The sequence below is a fragment of the Ovis canadensis genome, chromosome 1 (genome assembly GCF_042477335.2).
Source record: "Ovis canadensis isolate MfBH-ARS-UI-01 breed Bighorn chromosome 1, ARS-UI_OviCan_v2, whole genome shotgun sequence".
In the NCBI taxonomy this organism is placed as follows: domain Eukaryota; kingdom Metazoa; phylum Chordata; class Mammalia; order Artiodactyla; family Bovidae; genus Ovis; species Ovis canadensis.
The window spans coordinates 163,265,393-163,286,537 of record NC_091245.1 but is presented as its reverse complement, the minus strand read 5'-3'; positions in this window follow the sequence as shown (position 1 = coordinate 163,286,537).

The window sequence follows — 21,145 nt, the reverse complement described above, 5'->3', positions numbered from 1 at the left end:
GAATCGCAGTATGCCAGGCCTCCCTGTCCATCACCAAATCCCGGAGTTCACTCAAACCCATGTCCATCGAGTCAGTGATGCCATCCAGCCATCTCATCCCCTGTCGTCCCTTTCTCCTCCTGCCCCCAATTCCTCCCAGCATCACAGTATTTTCCAATGAGTCAACTCTTCGCATGAGCTGGCCAAAGTATTGGAGCTTCAGCTTTAGCATCATTCCTTCCAAAGAAATCCTAGGACTGATCTCCTTCAGAATGGACTGGTTGGATCTCCTTGCACTCCAAGGGATTCTCAAGAGTCTTCTCCAACACCACAGTTCAAAGGCATCAATTCTTCAGCGCTCAGCCTTCTTCACAGTCCAACTCTCACATCCATACATGACCACAGGGAAAACCATAGCCTTGTCTAGACGGACCTTAGTCAGCAAAGTAATGTCTCTGCTTTTGAATATGCTATCTATGTTGGTCATAACTTTTCTTCCAAGGAGTAAGCGTCTTTTAATTTCATGGCTGCAGTCACCATCTGCAGTGAGTTTGGAGCCCAAAAAAATAAAGTCTGACATTGTTTCCACTGTTTCCCCATCTATTTGCCATGAAGTGATGGGATTGGATGCCATGATCTTCGTTTTCTGAATGTTGAGCTTTAAGCCAACTTTTTCACTCTCCTCTTTCACTTTCATCAAGAGACTTTTGAGTTCCTCTTCACTTTCTGCCATAAGGGTGGTGTCATCTGCATATCTGAGGTTATTGATAGTTCTCCCTGCAATCTTGATTCCCACTTGTGTTTCTTCCAGTCTAGCATTTCTCATGATGTACTCTGCATATAAATTAAATAAGCAAGGTGACAATATACAACCTTGACATACTCCTTTTCCTATTTGGAACCAGTCTGTTGTTCCATGTCCAGTTCTAACTGTTGCTTCTTGACCTGCATACAGATTTCTCAAGAGGCAAGTCAGGTGGTTTGGTACTCCCATCTCTCTCAGAATTTTCCACAATTTATTGTGATCCACACAGTCAAAGGCTTTGGCATAGTCAATAAAACAGATAGATGTTTTTCTGGAATTCTCTTGCTTTTTCCATGATCCAGCGGATTCTGGCAATTTGATCTCTGGTTCCTCTACCTTCTCTAAAACCAGCTTGAACATCAGGAAGTTCACGGTTCACGTATTGCTGAAACCTGGCTTGGAGAATTTTGAGCATTACTTTACTAGCATGTGAGATGAGTGCAATTGTGCGGTAGTTTGAGCATTCTTTGGCATTGCCTTTCTTTGGGATTGGAATGAAAACTGACCTTTTCCAGTCCTGTAGCCACTGCTGAGTTTTCCAAATTTGCTGGCATATTGAGTACAGTACTTTCACAGCATCATCTTTCAGGATTTTAGTTTAGGGATGGCTTAATTCAAATTACAACATATGAATATGTCTCAAACTGGGGTTTCAGTTTTCTCAGAATATTATTTTTAATCTAAACAATCTCAAAATGTTTGGTAATTGAGTGAATCACACAGGAACAGTTAATTGAAAAGATTTACAAGATTTGATAGCTTTTTACTCACGTAAGGGGTTGGTAAAGATAAAAGTATGTTATTGCCAGAAAAAGGAAAGGCACAAAATCAATAAAGGCCTGAGTGTAAGGGCAGTACCTCTTGCTTTGTGTAGAAAACACTACTGTATTTTGGTGTGTTAATGGGTAAGAAGGCCACTAGAGAGATTTAGAAACTTTGGCAAATATCTAAAGAGTCAAAGTTTTGGGAGATCATCTCTTTTTTCAGGTTCTCACAATCAGGTCCCTGGCTTTTCTCTAATATATCAACCTTGTCTGAACATCCAAATGTCTCTGAAATTCACATTAACAGGCATCTTTTTGCCTTCTCCACTCTGCCAATTATTTCATTTCTGATTCCGTCTTGATCATTTGGTGCTTCTTAGCATTACCAGTCACATCACAGCTGCTTTTACATTTGCTTCTGAACATCCTGGGCTTGAAATAAAGACATTGAACTACTGTACTCTATATAGTACTCTACAATAGAATACGCAAAAATACTTGCAGAGGATGGACGCATACGACAGTGCACACCACACACATTAACTAACGTACATGATTGGGTATGAGAATGCTCATTTGCATCTTTGAAAGTTCACAACTTGAAGGTTTGTTTGTAGGGGACTTACTGTATTCAAGTTCACAGAGCTATTCTTTGGTTCTCTTTATTAACTTTCAATTGTCTAATAATTGCCCTTAGCTCTCATTATCTCCCTATAGGCCATCAATGAAACTTAGACTAACCATCAATTTCACTGTCCTCGTATTTACCATTTCCCCTTTAATTTCAAATCCCTGAATTATCAGAGGGCCTAGGGCTTTCCCTCTACTGTTGTATCATACCATCTTACATCCAGATAAAATTTTAACATTTTGGCACCACTTTGTACCAAGAGCTGCCTGCACCCTCTCTATCAGCAGAGATGCGATCCTAATACACTATAATACTCAGTGATCCACTCCCCAAACCCCCTCCTAAAACTGCTTTCTCGGATGACTCCTGGTATAATATATGCCAGGCATTTGGAGACTCCCATACTCAGAACCTGATAGAATTAGGAGTAGAATATAGTCACTGGGGGAGTAACGACTGTGGGGGAAAAAAAAAAAAATTAGGCAAACTGGAATTGTGTAGGGGAGCAGTAATGCTGCATTGCAGATCAACTAATGCTGAACTTTAGAGAAAAGATTGTTTGCGTGAGAAGTGCCTCACTGCGGCTTGCTTGGTCATGGCTAACAGGTCACTGGCAGTTGAAAAGTGGACTCTCACCTAGCAACACTTTGCTGAGCCATTGACTGAGGAGCCAGACTCAAGGATAACATAGAATTGGCTTGAAAATTGTTGTAGGACTTGAGGATCCAACGAACCCCACTCTCCATAGCTGGGTAACTAGCCCTTTCTTGAAGGTCCCTCTGAACAGTACATTCCTGTACCTGACCCAGAGACCAAATCCACATCTCCTGCAGCTCCTGCATTTCAGACAAAATCTTAGTCACTGAGCTAGCAGGAAGCATAGTGTGAGTAAGTGCTAGTTACTCAGTCCTGTCAGACTCCTTGCAACCCCATGGACTGTAACCCACCAGGCTCTTCTGTCCATGAAATTCTCCAGGCAAAAGAATTTCAGGCAAGGAAAGCATAGCAGTTCTTTAGTGCCCCTGGGGTTCTTGTGATAATTTAGTTTGAATTGGTAGACTATGTTTTGCAAATAACACCCCCCTACCAGCAATTTCTGCCAAATATAGCTCATTTTTGGAGCAAATAAAATAGGTATCAATATCTTAGCCCTCTGAGTGCATTCATGGGTGATAATTTGTGTAAAGTGTAGCATTTGTTATTCACTAATTCAAAAATTGTGTACTCTTGACAGAAAAGTTACCAAAAAGAGTACTATAATCATGAATAATTTCTTTCAGGGCTCCTCTATTAAGCTGTTTCATGAACTTTGGAATGTTCAAATAGTGTTGGTGACTTTTTCTTTGTAGAACACAAAATAACATAGGCTATTTATTTATTTTATTCTGTTTACCAAATAACTGCACTTTTGCTTAAGCAATCCTCCCCTTCTGCCTTTGGTTAATTTCTATTGTGTGAAAAATAAGTAGCAATTCCTTAAACTTCATTGCAATTTTTTTTTTTTTAACTACATTCTGCTACAACCCCAAGTTTTCAATTTGTTTTTCTTTTATGTATTTGAGAAATGATCCTGAAAGGGTTTTTTATTTTCCCCTCCTCTCTGTAAACTGTATAAAGTATTTCATGTTGTCAGATGTAGTAGTATGGAGAATAGATATCTTCTGTTTTAGGCTTTTCTCATCTGGAAAAATGCTTTTACGGTACTGTCAAATAACCATCACAAACACACTTCCATGGACTAGGGTCTAATAATTTGTTAGATTTTAAGCAATTTAAAGACTTTTTCATTTTCAGGGACTTGGGCAAAATTAACTAAAACAAAATAGGGAAAATATTCCTCAGCTTTAAAGTTTGGTCTTTACAATGTCCCATTTCACTCCCACTGGAAATGTTTTTCAATTAAAAGTTATTATATAGAATGCATGCTTCCATGCCTCTCTTTGGTTTTTCTTCTCTAAAAAAGAGAACTAATTTAAATCACCAACATTATCCCCAATATTTAAGACTTACTAGAGGAAATAGAAGGTTTTGGTTGGGTTTTTAAACTTACCTCTTTTTTATTGAATATAATTAACTCCACATTAACCTAAGTGTTCATTTCTTCTGTAGAATGTATTAAGAACAAAATACTCTCTTGGTAGAGGAAATAATCCAGCATACTAAGTAGTGGAAAATTTATTTTGTCAGTATTTATTGTCAGAAATTATATAAGGGCTAGGAAAAGAACTAATGTACCATATATCATTAATATCAGCTTACTTTACAAGCATACATTCTTTACAGAAAGATAAACATATAAATAAATACTGTTTAAGAATATGATATCTGAGGGGAAAAGAGACATTTTTAGACCTGAAGGACCTAGAATATTATTGTCAAATAAAGTTAATATAGTACCACTCATAGTTCTTGCATTAAGTAAGAGTATTGTGCTTAATCACTTAGTCATGTCTGACTCTTCACAACCCCAGGGACTTTAGCTCACCAGGCTTCTCTGCCTATGGGATTTCTCAGGCAAGAATACCTGAATAGGTTGCCAATTCCTCCTCCAGGGGATCTTCCTGATCCCAGGATCAAACCCACATCTTCAGCTCCTGCACTGGCGTGAGGATTCTTTACCACTGAGCCACCTGGTGATCTCCAAAGTAATACTATAAGAAATACATTAAATAACTAATGTGATAAAAATATTAATAAAATCATATTTGACTTTACAAAGTTTACATTTAAATTATTGAAAATATTGTAGGAACAATAAAGATTGGCATATATTAGTAATAAAAGTCACCAGTAGTTACTTTTAGTCGATAGAGCTTAAAGAGAGAAAGAGATCATATTTCGGTTATATTCTTGGGAAGAACATACCTGTAGACCCAAAGAACCCATCAACAGTTAATAATAGATGTTTCCTTATCTGAAGTATCTGTTATTGATAAGTACTTCTACCCTCAGCTCTTACCCATGAAATTAAGTGAAGTGTTAGTCACTCAGTCACGTACAACTCTTTATGACCACAGGAACTGTAGACTGTCAGGCTCCTCTCTCCATGAAATTTTCCAGGCGGGAGTATTGGAGTGAGTTGCCATTTCCTTCTCCAAGTGGATCTTCCCAACTGTGGGATCTAACCAAGATCTCCCACATTGCAGGCAGATATTTTACCATCTGAGCCACGAATATATTTTTCTACCTATGTCGCATATACTCATTTAAAAATAGATATAAAATAAATTTTGTTCCAGACTACCATCACAGCACACAAATCTATTGCTGTCTATCTTCAACACCTAGCCCACCGTCTATCAATTAAACCCATTCTCCCTTTCTGGTATTTGACATATTTGACATGCTTTAGGATTTATCTCTATCTATTGAGGAACTTTTTTGTAACACTGACTTTGAAGACATCTCTGACATTCACAGTTGGTCCTATGAATTGAGGGAATTAAAATAATAGAGAAACTTAAGAGTTGCTTGGTGGGTAAAACATTTCAATATTCTTTTTGGTTATCTTTTTCTTAATATCGCCCATAGAGTTGCCATGCACATACATTTATGTATCAAGATACAGGTCAGTAGTTATCTCTAGCATCCCAATCACTATTATAAACCTTAGAGATTAAATGGAGTTTAAAGAATCGCTAAAAACAATCAAGGAACTCTCAAATTAAGGGAGGAAGTATTTACACCAAGATAATCTCAGGATGTATTACAGGTGTAGATGTAAAAAGTTGTAGAGGATGTAGTGATAGTAAAAATGAAAAAAAGTTATATAAACCGTGATGGGAGAATGCCAAAAATGTTCAAAGAAATCTTCAGTGGTAAACTAATGGTCTATATATTTGGCCAAAAAAAAAAAAAAAAAAAAGGAAATGTCTAGCAGTTTGACGTACTTAGGGAACTATATATAATGCACAATTGCTGGGATGTAGTAAGTAAAAGGCTACTGGTAGAAAATGAATCTGGGCCGGCAGACAGTGGCAAACTTCCCAGGACTGGCTATGTATGGTAAAGAATTTGAAATTTATGAGCAAAAGATGATAATAAATAATAACAAAACCTACCGTGTTTCACTGCCTAAAATGTATTAGACAGTGAGCCAATCACTTGACAAGAGTTATTTTATTTAATCTTCAGGAAAACATGTAAGGTCAATATCTCCACTTGGATAGTTTGCTTTGTCCTATATTTTTAAAAGGACTCTTAGAAAAATAAAGCTTTGAAATTATTAAATGGCAGATAAAGTAATTTATAACATATTCTTACTTCCAAATTAGGGCTTTTAAGCCAGTGTTATGGTACACATACTGAAAAGATTATATTTGTGTTATGGAAACAGTTCTGGTGATATAAAAGGAGGGAAAGATTTGTGATATTCTAAACAAGAGGTGCTCAGTATATGAACCAAGCCTGGACAGTATGTAAGACAAAGACAGGACACAGATATTTTAGAATACATATACTATGGGGATTGCAATAATGAATATATTTGCAAATATCAATAGAAACAGGTAAAAATGAAAATTAAGCAAATTATTAAGACTACTGAGAAAGTTAGAGAAGGTTTTTCAGTCTGTTTGGGTTGAGTCAAAGTCAGTTCAGTTCAATTGCTCAGTCGTGTCTGACTCTTTGCAACCCCAGGGACTGCAGCACGCCTAGGTTCCCTGTCCATCACCAACTCCCAGAGCCTACTCAAACTCGCGTCCATCGTGTCAGTGATGACATCCAACCATCTCATCCTCTGTCATCCCGTTTTCCTCCCACCTTCAATCTTTCCCAGCATCAGGGTCTTTTCAAATGGGTCGGTTCTTTGCATCAGGTGGCCAGTGTTGGAACTTCAGCTTCAGATCAGTCCTTCCAATGAATATTCAGGAATGATTTCCTTTAGGATGGACTGGTTGGATCTCCTTGCAGTCCAAGGGACTCTCAAGAGTCTTCTCCTTCACCACAGTTCAAAAGCATCCAGTCTTCAGTGCTCAGCTTTCTTTATATTCCACTTCTCACATCGATGCAAGACTACCGGAAAAACTTTAGCTTTGACTAGATGGCCCTTCATTAATAAAGTAATGTCTCTGCTTTTTAATATGCTGTCTAGTTTGGTCATAGCTTTTCTTTCAAGGAACAGGTGTCTTTTAATTGCATGGCTGTAGGGCGGAGGAGCCTGGTAGGCTGCAGTCCATGGGGTCACTAAGGGTCGGACACATGATTGAAGCAACTTCACTTTCACTTTTCACTTTCATGCGTTGGAGAGGGAAATGGCAACCCACTGTAGTGTTCTTGCCTGGAGAATCCCAGGGATGGGGGAGCCTGGTGGGCTGCCATCTATAGGGTCGCACAGAGTCGGACACGACTGAAGCGACGCAGCAGCAGCAGCAGCAGTCACCATCTGCAGTGATTTTGGAGCCCCTCCAAATAAAGTCTGTCACTGTTTCTGTTGTTTCCCAATCTATTTGCCATGAACTGGTGGGACCAGATGCCATGATCTTTGTTTTCTGAACACTGAGTTTTAAGCCAACTTTTTCACTCTCCTCTTTCACTTTCATCAAGAGGCTCTTTAGTTCTTCTTCGCTTTCTGCCATAAGGGTGGTGTCATCTGCATATCTGAGGTTATTGATATTTCTCCCTGCAATCTTGATTCCAGCTTGTGCTCATCCAGCCTGGCATTTCACATGATATACTCTGCATGTAAGTTAAATAATCAGGGTGACAATATACAGCCTTGGCATACTCCTTTCCCAGTTTGGAATCAGTCTGTTGTTCCATGTCCAGTTCTAACTGTTGCTTCTTGACCTGCATACAGATTTCTCAGGAGGCAGGTCACATGGTCTGGTATTCCCATCTCTTTAAGAATTTTCCACAGTTTGTTGTGATCCACACAGTCAAGGCTTTGGCATAGTGAATAAAGCAAAAATGGATGTTTTTCTGGAACTCTCTTGCTTTTTTGATGATCAAGCGGATGTTGGCAATTTAATCTCTGTTTTTTTCTGCCTTTTCTAAATCCAGCTTGAACATCTGGAACTTCACAGTTCATGTACTGTTGAAGCCTGGCTTGAAAAATTTTGAGCATTACTATGCTAGAGAGTGAGATGGGTGCAATTGTGTGATAGTGAAAGGTTGTTGCTGAACCATGCAAAGACTCCGGGATTCTTGGCCTCTGGAGGAGAGGAGTTCAATCCAGGGCCAGAGAGATTTGATGGCTCAGAGCGTTTATGTAATAAAGTTTTATTAAACTATAAAGGAGATAGAGAAAACTTCTGACATAGGCATCAGAAGGGGGCAGAAGGAGAACCCCCTTGCTAGTGTTAACAATGGAGTTATATACTCTCCAATTAGTTACTACAGTGAATCAAAAGAATGTCTGGAGGTTGTAAAGACCTCACTAGATCTACTCCCATAATTTACATTTTAAGATAATAGGATTAGCCAGAAGGTTTTTTCCAGAGACTGTCTTCAAGCAGGATACATTATTGTTGTATAATCCTAAGGAATGTAGAGGGAAAAAAAAGAGGTTTGTCCTTTCTTCCTCCTTGAGAATTCCAGACCCCTCTCTCCTTGGGGACCCCTAAACTTCTTATCAACCTGCCTAGGAAATGACTCAATGGTTTGAACATTCTTGACATTGCCTTTCTTTGGGACAGAGTAGACAAGTAGAGACCTAGCATTCTACATGAGAAAAAATCTATTTCTTCCCTCAAACAGGGAAATAGTCTTATTCTGATAGAATAAGACTCTATGTATAAAGTTTTATACACTACTAACAACCACAGTTACTATACACTATAGCTACTTTACACTATACACTAGTAACAACCAACAATGCTTTTTGAAATTACTCTTTTGCAATGAAATGCATGTTTCTGGTTTGCTTTACTGAACTCATAACATTTAGGAGAGTTCTTTACATAATATCGATATCTGGATTAAAATCAAAATATGGACTTTGTGAACACTTGAAAGATTAATTTTTTAACGTGTTTGCTATTGTTCCATTAAAATCTGATATAGTATATAAGATATATTTTGATTGGAAAATAAAACTATCAAACATTTTAAACTATTGCCTAAGAGGAAAAATCAATTTTAATTTTGTTTTATATATGTAAGTAGACAATATTTGCAAATGTAAAGATTAGCTTGACATGCTTCAAAAGAAAGTAAAGGAAAGTTGAACTTCCTAATACTATATTTCCCATGGATATGGCTGATATTATTCTTAGTTTGGAGTGTTGCTTAAGAGAAAACACATCAAAGAGAATTTTAAAGCCCTGAAAGAGAAGAGAAAAACTAAAGCTTCTGTGAGAGGATTAAGAGAATGTTGTCTGTATGGGAGAAAAGTATTAAGAACAGAATATCATCAAATATTATTTTTCTCTTTATAAGTAAAGAAAACTATCTGGTTAAAAATGGCAAAAATTAGAGGTAAATTTTAATTTTAAATAGGATATAAAGGATTTCTTTTAAAAAAAATGACATCTACTTGGAAGAAACAGATTTGTGAATGAAATATAATTGGATTATATATAAATTGAAATAATTATTGTAACTTTTATTTATACTTTATACAACTTGAATAAACTTGAATGACAATATTTAAATTAAATAACATCTTAAGGAAAAAGTCACATTTTGGTTCATAATTGCATAATTGCAATGCTAGCACACTGCTGGACAAAATAGTCATGTACTATGGACTATGTCCGGGTTCCACAAAGTCAGGGCTTAAGGCAAGGGCTCACTGCAAGGGAATTTATTTGGAAATCAATGACAGATAAGTGGCATTAATAACTAGGGAAAGCGAAATAGGAAAGGAGAAAAAAATGGCATTTAGGAAAAGCCAATAAGTTTATTACTATAAAGTTGGCAACCACTGTGGATAATGCTGTTCAGTCCTACTGGGAATATCTAAGTGACCTTGCACAATGAATTTTAGAAATGTTTGACTGGGCCATGAAAGGGAGAAACATTTATCTACTGGCTTTTAAGTCTTATTGGCTAAGGATTACCCTGGGACAGGGGTGGGAAGATTAATGCCCCACATTTCCAGTTTAAAAATATGTGAAATTCAGCTGACCTGAGCAGGGATCCTCATGTCCTGAATCATGAAAGCCTTCAGTTTGGGAGTAAGAGATACATGGCACGTATCTGAAGGGAAGCAAGGTAGATCCAAATTGCACAAAGCCAGCACGGGACAGTTTCTAAAGCTGAGACTAGAATCAGATGCAGCCTTAATCACATGAAGCCACAAAAGATATAAAGCAATGCTGAAATGTCCAGGACAACCCACCTGTTTGAGGTGCTTCTTCTCAGACTCCTGCATGTACCATTACTTCCTGCCTCAACATCAGTAAACATTACAGAAGACAATACAGGATAACTAGTGGAGTAATTATAACTTATTTTGTAATGTATTCACGCTAGTCAATATTACCTAAATTGTTTTTTAGGTCCACATTTAAATTGTATGCTGTGCTTTTGAGTCACAGTTATAAATGTATTTTGAATTCCATTATAATTTTTTGTGTTCTAAATAAGAGGTATACATATACATATATACACACACATATATATAGAGAGATATGGATATTTTCAAAGGTTAATATTTCTATTGATTCCATACTTTAATGTAGTGTTTATGTATGTATTGTGGTAAAAATGATATCTGGCCTTTTATCTCTGTTGAGGCTTCACTACTTTTATAATATGAAATTTATTTACAAGGAAATTTAATAACCCCAATACACACTCAAGCCTAGCAGAGTTCCAGAGTATGGAGGTAAATTATAGGCTGGATATTGTATGAATGCTCAAGTTAGCTGAATGGCTTATTTACTTAGTGTTGCTAACACAAGGTCTACTACTTGTTATTCTAACTATATCTACAACTAAAGGATGTGAAAATTTGGCAGCAAATATTGACTCTACAAATGAAACCTTTAATCAGTCCTATTCTAAAGATTTTGACTCCTCGGAAGCTCCTACATTCCTAGGATGTTTTAAGCTTCCTGTGCCTCCTGCGGTCAGGAGGCCTCAAACAATCACACGCACAGCTGTACGAGTCCTGCAGGCAGGCTAGAAAGCCATCAGAGGGTTTTTTGGATTGAAACACTCTTTTAAATGCAGAAGACTAAAGCCCTGAATTGACTTTTTCCAGAAAATGTCAGAAGAGTGGAAAAGCAGAGCACAAAAGCCGGCAGATTTTTGTTGGGGTACATGCTTAGGAATTTCCAGAGGGGTCCCTGAAGTCTGAGCACGCCTTGCGTATGTCAGCTTCCTTCCTCATGACCTTGTCACGGGCGGGATTCCTCACACTGGCTCCCAGCAACTTAGTAAATCCTAAACAGGAAAAATGGTATAGATAACTTACAAGGACATTGGTAAAGAACTAAGAGACAGCCTCTCTGGTTGAGAAAATTTCTAAAGTACCACCAAGCACCATAATTGCCAGACAGACCTGAAGTGAGGAAATGATTCACTGTTCAGAAAGTCAGAAGTGTAGCAAGGCAAGAAAATAATAGATCAGAAGTCATAAGTTCTAGATCAACCTAGACTGGTGGACCAGTTCTGTGGAGAAAGCTTCAAGATCAGAGTTTCATGTTTAATGGTGAATCTTAGAACTACAAAGACAGTACTGCCTGGAAGTGAGATTTTAGGTTCTGAAAAGGATTGTTATCTTCTCTATTTTAGGCTTGCATATAACCAAAGTATTAATGCAAGACTAGAAGATCATGTTCTGTATGCTTGCAGTAACTCAGATTTTTTTCTGAATAAAATTATGCTGGACGACCGAGGATGAGATGGCTGGATGGCATCATGGACTCGATGGACGTGAGTCTGAGTGAACTCTGGGAGATGGGAGGCCTGGCGTGCTGCGATTCATGGGGTCGCAAAGAGTCGGACATGACTGAGCGACTGAACTGAACTGAACTGAACTGAACTGAACTGAACTGAACCACCCCAAGTAGTTAACACACTGAACACATATTTAAATCGAATTTTGTCTAACAAAATTGTTATTTTGCTACTTTAATACAGTTCACATTTATGGAGCATTTATTTTGCTTTCCATGTAGCAAATTATTTAATTCTCTCAACAAATGCATGTGTTGAATGATAGTTTCCCAGCTTTATAAATGCAAAAAAAAAAAAAAAAAAGTAAAGCTCAACCCTATTAAGGAACATCTCCAAAATAAAACACCTAGAAAGTGTTGGAGGAGAATCTCAACACAGGAAATCTAACTTAGAGCTTGTGCTCACTTTTATGTTGGATAGATATTTATGGTAATGTCGATAGCAGAAAGTGTTATTTTCCACTGAAATGTGATCATTTTTTTAATATGGATGAAGATAGAGATTTTTATTCTGCTACGTTCAAGCACATCAGTTAAATATTAGAAATAGACACAATACCATGTGTCAGGCATATTAGATAAAACCCTCCTTTACCTATTCTACTGAGAATTTGTTACATTTAAAAGAAATGGAGCACAAAACTAAAAAAATAGAATGCCCAAAGTCACAGTACTATTAAACAGATGTGGAAAAATGCCCATATGCTCCCCCCCCCCATTATTTTTTACTGTTTAACTAATATGCACAGAATCCAAACTAGGTTTAGCTACTCCATGAGCTGCCTTTTGTCTTCATGTTTATGGAGTGCAATGACACCCTAGACTGACTGCTGGGCAACCATCCAGCAAGACCAAGAACATGTCAGAAGGAGCTACTGAATTCTATTACCAAAGCGATATCAGACAAATGATTTTACCTTATCGTTCTGTCTTGTTCTGATAGATCTTGTTTTTTGAAGTGTCCTTGGTATTCCTCAGCGTATTTACAAAATCCTGCCTTTGAACCAAAGGGAGTTTACCTTGTATGATCTTAAGGGAAGCCTAACAATAGGCACAACTGATTGAGAATTACTTTCTATGCCCTGACCTCAGGGTTCAAAATGATGTTAAATTGAACATTATTTATAAAATATTCATATTTTGCCTTTTTTTCTACATTAAAAAGAAGAACTGAAAATTGTGAGAAAAGGTACTTAGTCTGTGGCTTATCTAGTTTCAGCTCAGTGGTCTGAGTTCCTCAGTTAACTACAAACAAATCCATGGTGATTCAACACAACAGAACAGTAATTCAACACAGTAATATACAGTAATTCAATACAACAGAACAAATTGTGTTTAATAGAACTGAACAATTCATCTAATAGAATGTTTTCCCTTTCTGATCGGCTTCTTATTGCTCCAACTTAAAAAAGCCACTTAATAAATAATAAAATAAAATAAAAGATTTTAAAAAAAAGAGCCACTTGAATGCTTTCATCTTTGCTATTCATGTTTCAGTTCTACATCCTATTTATCTGTAGGAGTCAAAGCAGATATAATCAGGACTCAGAAAATTTTTTATGTAAGGAATTAGTAAATATTTTTGGTTTTGCAGGCCACACAATCTCTTTCATAAACACTCTATTCTAGGATTGCAGCACAAAAAGCATAGACAATGTATAAATGGTCTTACTGGAACAGAGCTGTTCTAATAAGATTTTATTTATGGATGCTGCCATTTGAAATTTGTATGATTTTATGTATCATGAAATACTTGATTTTTGTAATTATTTAAAAACATAAATGCTATTCTTAGCTTGTGTGCTGTACAAGAGCAGGCTGTTGTCTGAGTTTGGGTTTATAGGTCATAGTTTTACAACCACTGAGTTAAAGAACAAAATTGAACAAAGAAGCAAACAGGAATTTTATTAAAGGGGACTACTGCTCAATATTGTTAATTATTACTTTAATTTTTGAATACATTTTCAGATAAAAAACATTTGAAATGCAATTAAATAACTATTGGGAGACTGATTTATTTTTTTACTGAAGTATAGTTGATTTACAGTTTGTCAGTTTCTGCCATACAGCAAAGTGATTCTGTTTATCATATTCGTTTCCATTATGGTTTATTACAGGATACCTGCAAGGAGATCCAACCAGTCCATTCTGAAGGAGATCAACCCTGGGTGTTCTTTGCAAGGAATGATGCTGAAGCTGAAACTCCAGTATATTGGCCACCTCATGCGAAGAGCTGACTCATTGGAAAAGACTCTGATGCTGGGAGGGATTGGGGGCAGGAGGAGAAGGGGACGACAGAGGATGAGATGGCTGGATGGCATCATGGACTCGATGGACGTGAGTTTGAGTGATCCCCAGTAATTGATGATGGACAGGGAGGCCTGGCGTGCTGCAATTCATGGGGTCACAAAGAGTCGGACACGACTGAGCGACTGAAATGAACTGAACTGAACTGAATATGGTTCCCCATGTTTATTTTTTTTTTTTAATCTAGTTTATGTATACTAGTTTGTACGTGTTAATCCCAAAGTCCTAATTTATGGCTCCCCACCTCCTCTTCTCTTTGGTAAATATGTTTGTTTTCAATATCTGAATCTGTTTGTGTTTTCTAGTTAAGCTGATTTGTGTATTTTAGTTTCCTTATGTAAGTGTTCAGAGAAGGTAATGGCACCTCACTCCAGTACTCTTGCCTGGAAAATCCCATGGACGGAGGAGCCTGGTGGGCTGCAGTCCATGGGGTCGCAAAGAGTCGGACACGACCGAGCGACTTCACTTTCAGTTTTCACTTTCATGCATTGGGGAGGGAAATGGTAACCCGCTCCAGTGTTCTTGCCTGGAGAAACCCAGGGGCGGCAGAGCCTGGTGGGCTGCCGTCTATGGGGTCGCACAGAGTCGGACAGGACTGAAGCGACTCAGCAGCATGTAAGTGTTAATATATATTTGTTTTTTTCCTTCTGACTTACTTGTATGATAATCTCTAGTTAGATCTGCATTGCTGCAAATGACATTATTTCATTCTTTTTTAAGACTTAGTAATATTCATTGAATATATATATATATATATATATATATATACCATATCTTCTTTAGTTAATCATCTGTTGTTAAATGTTTATATTGTTTCCAAGTCTTGGCTATTGTAAATAGTGATGCAATGATCACTGAATTACATATATTCTTTGAATTAGAGTTTTTATTTTTTTATGGATATATGCGCAAGAGTGGAGTCATATGGATCCCACTTGCTGGATCATATGGCGTTTTCTGTTTTTAGTTTTTAAGGAAACTCCATACTGTTTTCTATAGTGATGCACCAATTCACATTCCTACCAACTGTGCTGGAGGGTTCTCATTTCCCTACAACCTTTTCAGCATTTACTACTTGTATATTTTTTAAATTTTTTTAAAATTTTAATTGAAGGATAATTACTTTATAATATAGTGGTGATTTTTGCTGTACATTAACATGAATCAGCCAAAGGTGCACACTTAAAAAAAAATTATTCATTTAATTGTTTTGGATCTTCTTTGCTGTGGGGGGCTTTCTCTAGTTTCAAGGACGGAGGGTACTCTATGTTGCAGTGCACAGGGTTATCATTGTGGTGGCTTCTTTTACTATGGAGCACAGGCTGTAGGCACAAGAGCTTCAGCAGTTACAGTATTCAGGCTCAGTAGTTGTGGCTCATGGACTAAGGCTTCAGCTTGTGGAATCTTCCTAGACCTAGGATTGAATGTTTCCCTAGCGTTGGCAGGCAAATCCTTATTCACTGTACCACCAGGGAAGTCCTACTTGTAGACTTTTAATGATGATTATTCTGACTGGTGTAAGAATAATTTCTTAATTTTTTATGGTTTTGATTTGCATTTCTCTAATAATTAGTGATGTTGAGCATCTTTGCATGTGCCTTTTGATCCTTGGTATGTATTCTCTGAAGAAATGTCTATTTAAGTCTTCTGCCCATTTTTTGATCATAATTTTGTCATTGTTACTGAATTGTATGAGTTGTTTTTATATTTGGAAATGAATCCCTCGTAGGTTACATGGCTTGCAAATATTTAGTCTTAGTCTTTAGATTGTGTTTTTGTTTTGCTTATGGTTTCCCGTGCAAAATCATATACATTCTAAAGTATATTTTTTTTATTCTCAGTTATTTTATTTCAGCACAGTGAAGGAAAGAAAAACATACTATTAGTATATCAATAATAATAACAAATATATATTTGACACTATCAACATATACTGTCTATAGAATATCATTATGTTATGGATGGGATAACTTATTATAAAGGATTAATATTCCAATAAAATCAGAAAAAGAGCAAAACTGTCCTGGATATGGAAAAATATTCAAAATATATGATAAATGGAACTTCTATCTGAAGAACATATTAAAAATAAGTGTTCAATACAGAATTTCTGAATGATTAAAAAGCTGACAGTGTGAAATCACAAAAAATCTTTCTTCCTTTGTAAAGAATAAGTGAAAACATTTAAGGATAATGTCTCCATCACTCCTTTTCTTCTTAGTTTACTGTGTTCTTACTCATTACTCTGAGTACCAAAGAAGTGAGGAAAAAGCAAATGGCTTTTTTTCTGATCCATTTGGGTGTTTGAGGCAAGTAAACAAATCTATATCACTAGTAGTAGCCCCACTCAGCCTCACTGATGAACTGGAATGTTGAAACAGCTAAGGCTCATATCTGTATATCAGAGTCCTGTCCTTCACTCCTGAAGGACCCAATGATAACATTATTCTTCTCTTCTAACTAAACTTGAAATGTTGAGATATAATTAAGAAAGCATGGTCCAATTGGGACTTCTGAAATATCTTGGCAGAAAAAAAACATTCACCTCTTCTGGAGTTATTTTCCACTTCATGATGAACAGTTCAAAATGCCTATTTGTTTAGTTTGCTGGATCCTCCTGTCTATCACTGTTGTTAGATTCAGTTATGAAAGCACACTCTCATACTTTAGGATTGTTTCATAAGCTGACTTCTAGTTTGGGGCATTAACTTCTACATTGTCTGTGATAGCAACAGAGATATTCAAAGAAGAGTTTGACCTTCTGGCCCTTTGATTCAGCATACAAGAAAGTGTGTCAGTTGACCTCTCTGGCTTATCCTCCATGAAACATAGGAACTCATCAATCTCTGGTAATAGATGTATAACCTGAAATCTATTCTTACTCAAATACACAAGAAAACTGTAAGCGGACTTTCACCTAATTAAATGAAGTCTGAAGCATCTGTAAAAGTTTAAATTTGGTTTGAGTTTTCATAGTATTTAAATCTCGAATTATTGTATGATGGTTCTCTGGGACCACCCTCACCTGAAATCTTTATTGGAGATAAACACAACTGCAACATGGTATTTATTTTAATTAAAAAAGTAGGTGGAGAGCAACTGATCAGGAAAATCCAGAAGGCTTACTTTATGTCTTAAGAAATAGCTGGTGGTATTTGGAACCACAATTGGCATTCATCTGTGCTATTCTGGTGCTTCTTTGATGAATATTGTCACAATGTTTACTTTGGTCTACTTCCCTTGAATAGTCATGCCATCATTCTTCAAAGCTTAACCCAACTCTTGTGGTTTAAGATAAGTGTCCAGAAGAAATTTGAATATTTTAATAAAGGCTTCTCTTTATCCCAAAGAGGAGTATTTAAAATATCTTGGAATAGAGCTCTAAAGCTTTTCTTTGTTTGGGGGAAGCCTCACTAGAGAGCAATGACCAGTATTCTTTTAGGTACATACCTTGGAGCATTTCATTTCATATTGTTAGTGTAACAGATTGTGAAGTCTTAATATTCTACTCCTAATTTAAAGAAGCGCTAAAGAGTACTGTGGTTGTGTGAATCCCTGCATGCCCCCATGTGAAGATCCTTGAATTACCCAGGAAATCATCTTCTGATATAAGTCATGGTGGTACATCTTTGATGAACACTTTCAGTGATGCTACTTTTGGACCCTTGGTGGGTCCAGTAATGTAATTTAAAACTGTGGAGTTTCTCTCTTCTTCTTTTAATGACATAAATATGTCTAGAATTATTGCTTCTGAAATATCCATCTGATCCTAAAGAATATTTAGAAATATTTAGTTAATGAAAAGCAATCTTGATATTTCTTTTACCCTATCTGATGCTATGTTGGAGTGTCTTACCTTTCAATAACTTTGGTCAGATATGTGGTGTTTATCTTTTCCTCTGAGTCAGTAAAAACATGCCTTTTGTTTACTATAGATGGGTCTCCACGTTTCATAATTTTAGAATCTGGACAACCATATCATTCTACTTTTGATATTATTATAGAAAAGTCTTAATTATACTCCATTTTATCTCTTTCTTCCAAATTATAAATAATCTGCCTCCTATCTCCATGAAGGAAATAAGCACTTGGATAGACTCTCCCTCTTCGTCCCCATCTAAAAAAAAAAACTCTGTCTCTATTTTGGTGGAAAGACATAAATATCCTAGATATCATGTAAGTGTAGAATAAGTATTTGCCTGTCATATCTGGCCTGATGCCCTTTGGTCTTATAATTACATGCTGAAGCTTCTATCCTGAATGAAGTTCTCTGGAACATTTCATTTACATAAAGAACTTTGTCTACTCTAAGTACTTAATGGTTTAATAAACATGTTGCTTTAGATGTGGTATCTCATAGGTCAGAAACATGCATTCATAAAATTGTACTAAAAATTCTATTACAGGAGAATATTATTGTTAATGTTTAATCCACATTTTTTAAAAAATTACTTAATATTATTTCTTAAGTTATATAAACAATGATCATTAGAGCAAATCAAATCTCATAACTATATTGTAGCACTTATACAGTTCCTATTTGAAAGTCTGAAGAAAATTTAATATTTTTTTCCTCAGTAACAGAGTGCTTAAACATAATCTGATATAGTCTCAAATACTTTACCATTTGACTCCATTTTCCTCTTTTAAAGTCTTTTTCCTTTAATTCCATTGTTTGACCATCTTATATAGTAAATATAGGTTTATACAATAATATAGAATATTTATTTTATATAATTTTACATAGAAATTAAGGGTTGCCAAACTAAGAGCCAGAGAACCTATGGAATAAACATTTTAATTGGTTTTTATTTAAGTCTTTTTTTACTAAATTAAGTTCCTCTATGGTGAACATTTTTCTCAGTGTGAGAAAAAAAAAAATCTACATTGAATTTGGTGTCTGCTTATGATGTACAAGAGGCAGAGAAAGGAACCCTTTTGCTACTTTTTTTTTGAGAAATACATAAATTCACCATTTTCCAGATCCCTAGCCAATAATTCTTATTTCTTTGTAAAGTTTGTGACAATTATTTAGATGATTGATAATCTGTCATTACTACCAATCTACCAATATTCTCTGTTTGAGCCATATGGAATGATTATAATATTTATCTGTTAGGAAAATATCCAATCATTACTTTTTTATTTTTAGACATCATGGCACACCAATAAAATATAGTACATAATATCCCATGCATATAAAGTACTCATAAATTGAGAAAATTTTATGATTGATCCTGAAACTTAGAAACATAAGCTATCTTAATTCATTGACAACAACCTTCGAATTTATCTAACTCAATCACAGAAAGATTTTCTACATAAATTAAGCTTTAAGTTTGATGTAATTATGAACAACACCTTATAGGAATAAGTTTGCTTCTGATAAGTATGATATTTTGAAAATGTCATTTTTTTTTAAATTATAAATGTGTAAACTTTGAGTAAATATATATCTAAATTTTGTTGCTTTGGAACATATACTTTCAATGTACTTTCTGTGATACTGCATCTCATTTCTCTACAATTTAAGGTCATTCAGTTGTGATAGCTTACAGCAAAGATTGATAACCCTTAATCTTTGTTAAGCTTCTTTACTGAGGACCATCAAGATTTAATTTTTTTATCTTACCACTTGGTAGATAAATGGCTTATGAGTCTCTTTCTTTTCTAACTTTTCTAATTAATCTAAATGTCATTTGAGAGGGCAGGGAATAAGAGAGCTTTAAAAATGTCTTGTGAGCTAGCTCTTACAAATATGTTTTTTATCAATGTCAATTTCCAGATAATTCCATCTGTGCTAATCCCTAACCCTGCTACTGTAGTGCTTTAAGTTGTCTTCTGCTTTGATTTATCAGACAACTGACCCTGGCCTAACCCTGTCAGCTTTAGTTCAGAGGAACTCTCACAAAAGATAGGCCTCTGATCTGACAAATTGATTGGTTGCAAGGAATAGTTTAACTGGAAAAGGATCTCCTTAACAAGTGATAAAGCCCTTTGATTCCCCTTTACAGCTCTGGGGATGTGGGCAGAATTTATAAAACATCCAAGAGAAGAAGGAAACCTTATGAGTAATTTGGAAAGCTGAATATAAAACAATGCAGTAAAAAGCTTTCTGGTTAATGATAGTTCTGAGAGTATCAGTGAGTATATTTTATTTAAAAGCTTTTAGTGGATGTTAATTGAAAATGATCATTTCCTAATTAGAAAACAAATATTAAAATTCTTTTAGGATTTCCAAGTTGACTTTACTGGAGCATAATGATTAGGTACCTGGATAATAGATTGCAATCTATAGAAAAAATATTAATTGAATTAGGAATAGGTTGACACAATATTCTTTCTCTCATGAAACTGTTGCACACTAAACTTCTATGGCACTTTGGTTTTTGTCACATAAGTTTACTGTTAGCAGTCAATATTCTAGTAAAATTTTATCCAAAAGAAGACTTATCATCTCATTCCCATCAGATTTCAAAAAGCAGAAAAATAGAATTTGATAATTTTTTAACCCATGAAATACTTTTAAAAAACATATAAGAAAGATTTATTCTTTAAAGTATTGGACTATTTTAATTATATCACACATTAACGTTAGAACTGTTTCCACTTTGTATAATTGACATTTCATTTTTGTTTTACTTTTCCTCCATTATTTCCCTCCCATTTCAGATTTTTATCCTTTCTGTATGCTTACTTCATAAAAGGTGTGTACCAAACAAACTTCAGCCTGTATATCTCTTTTACTACTGGAGACATTTTTGACTCTCTGTTTCTCGTAATGTAGGCCAAAACCTGACCAACATCAAGGATG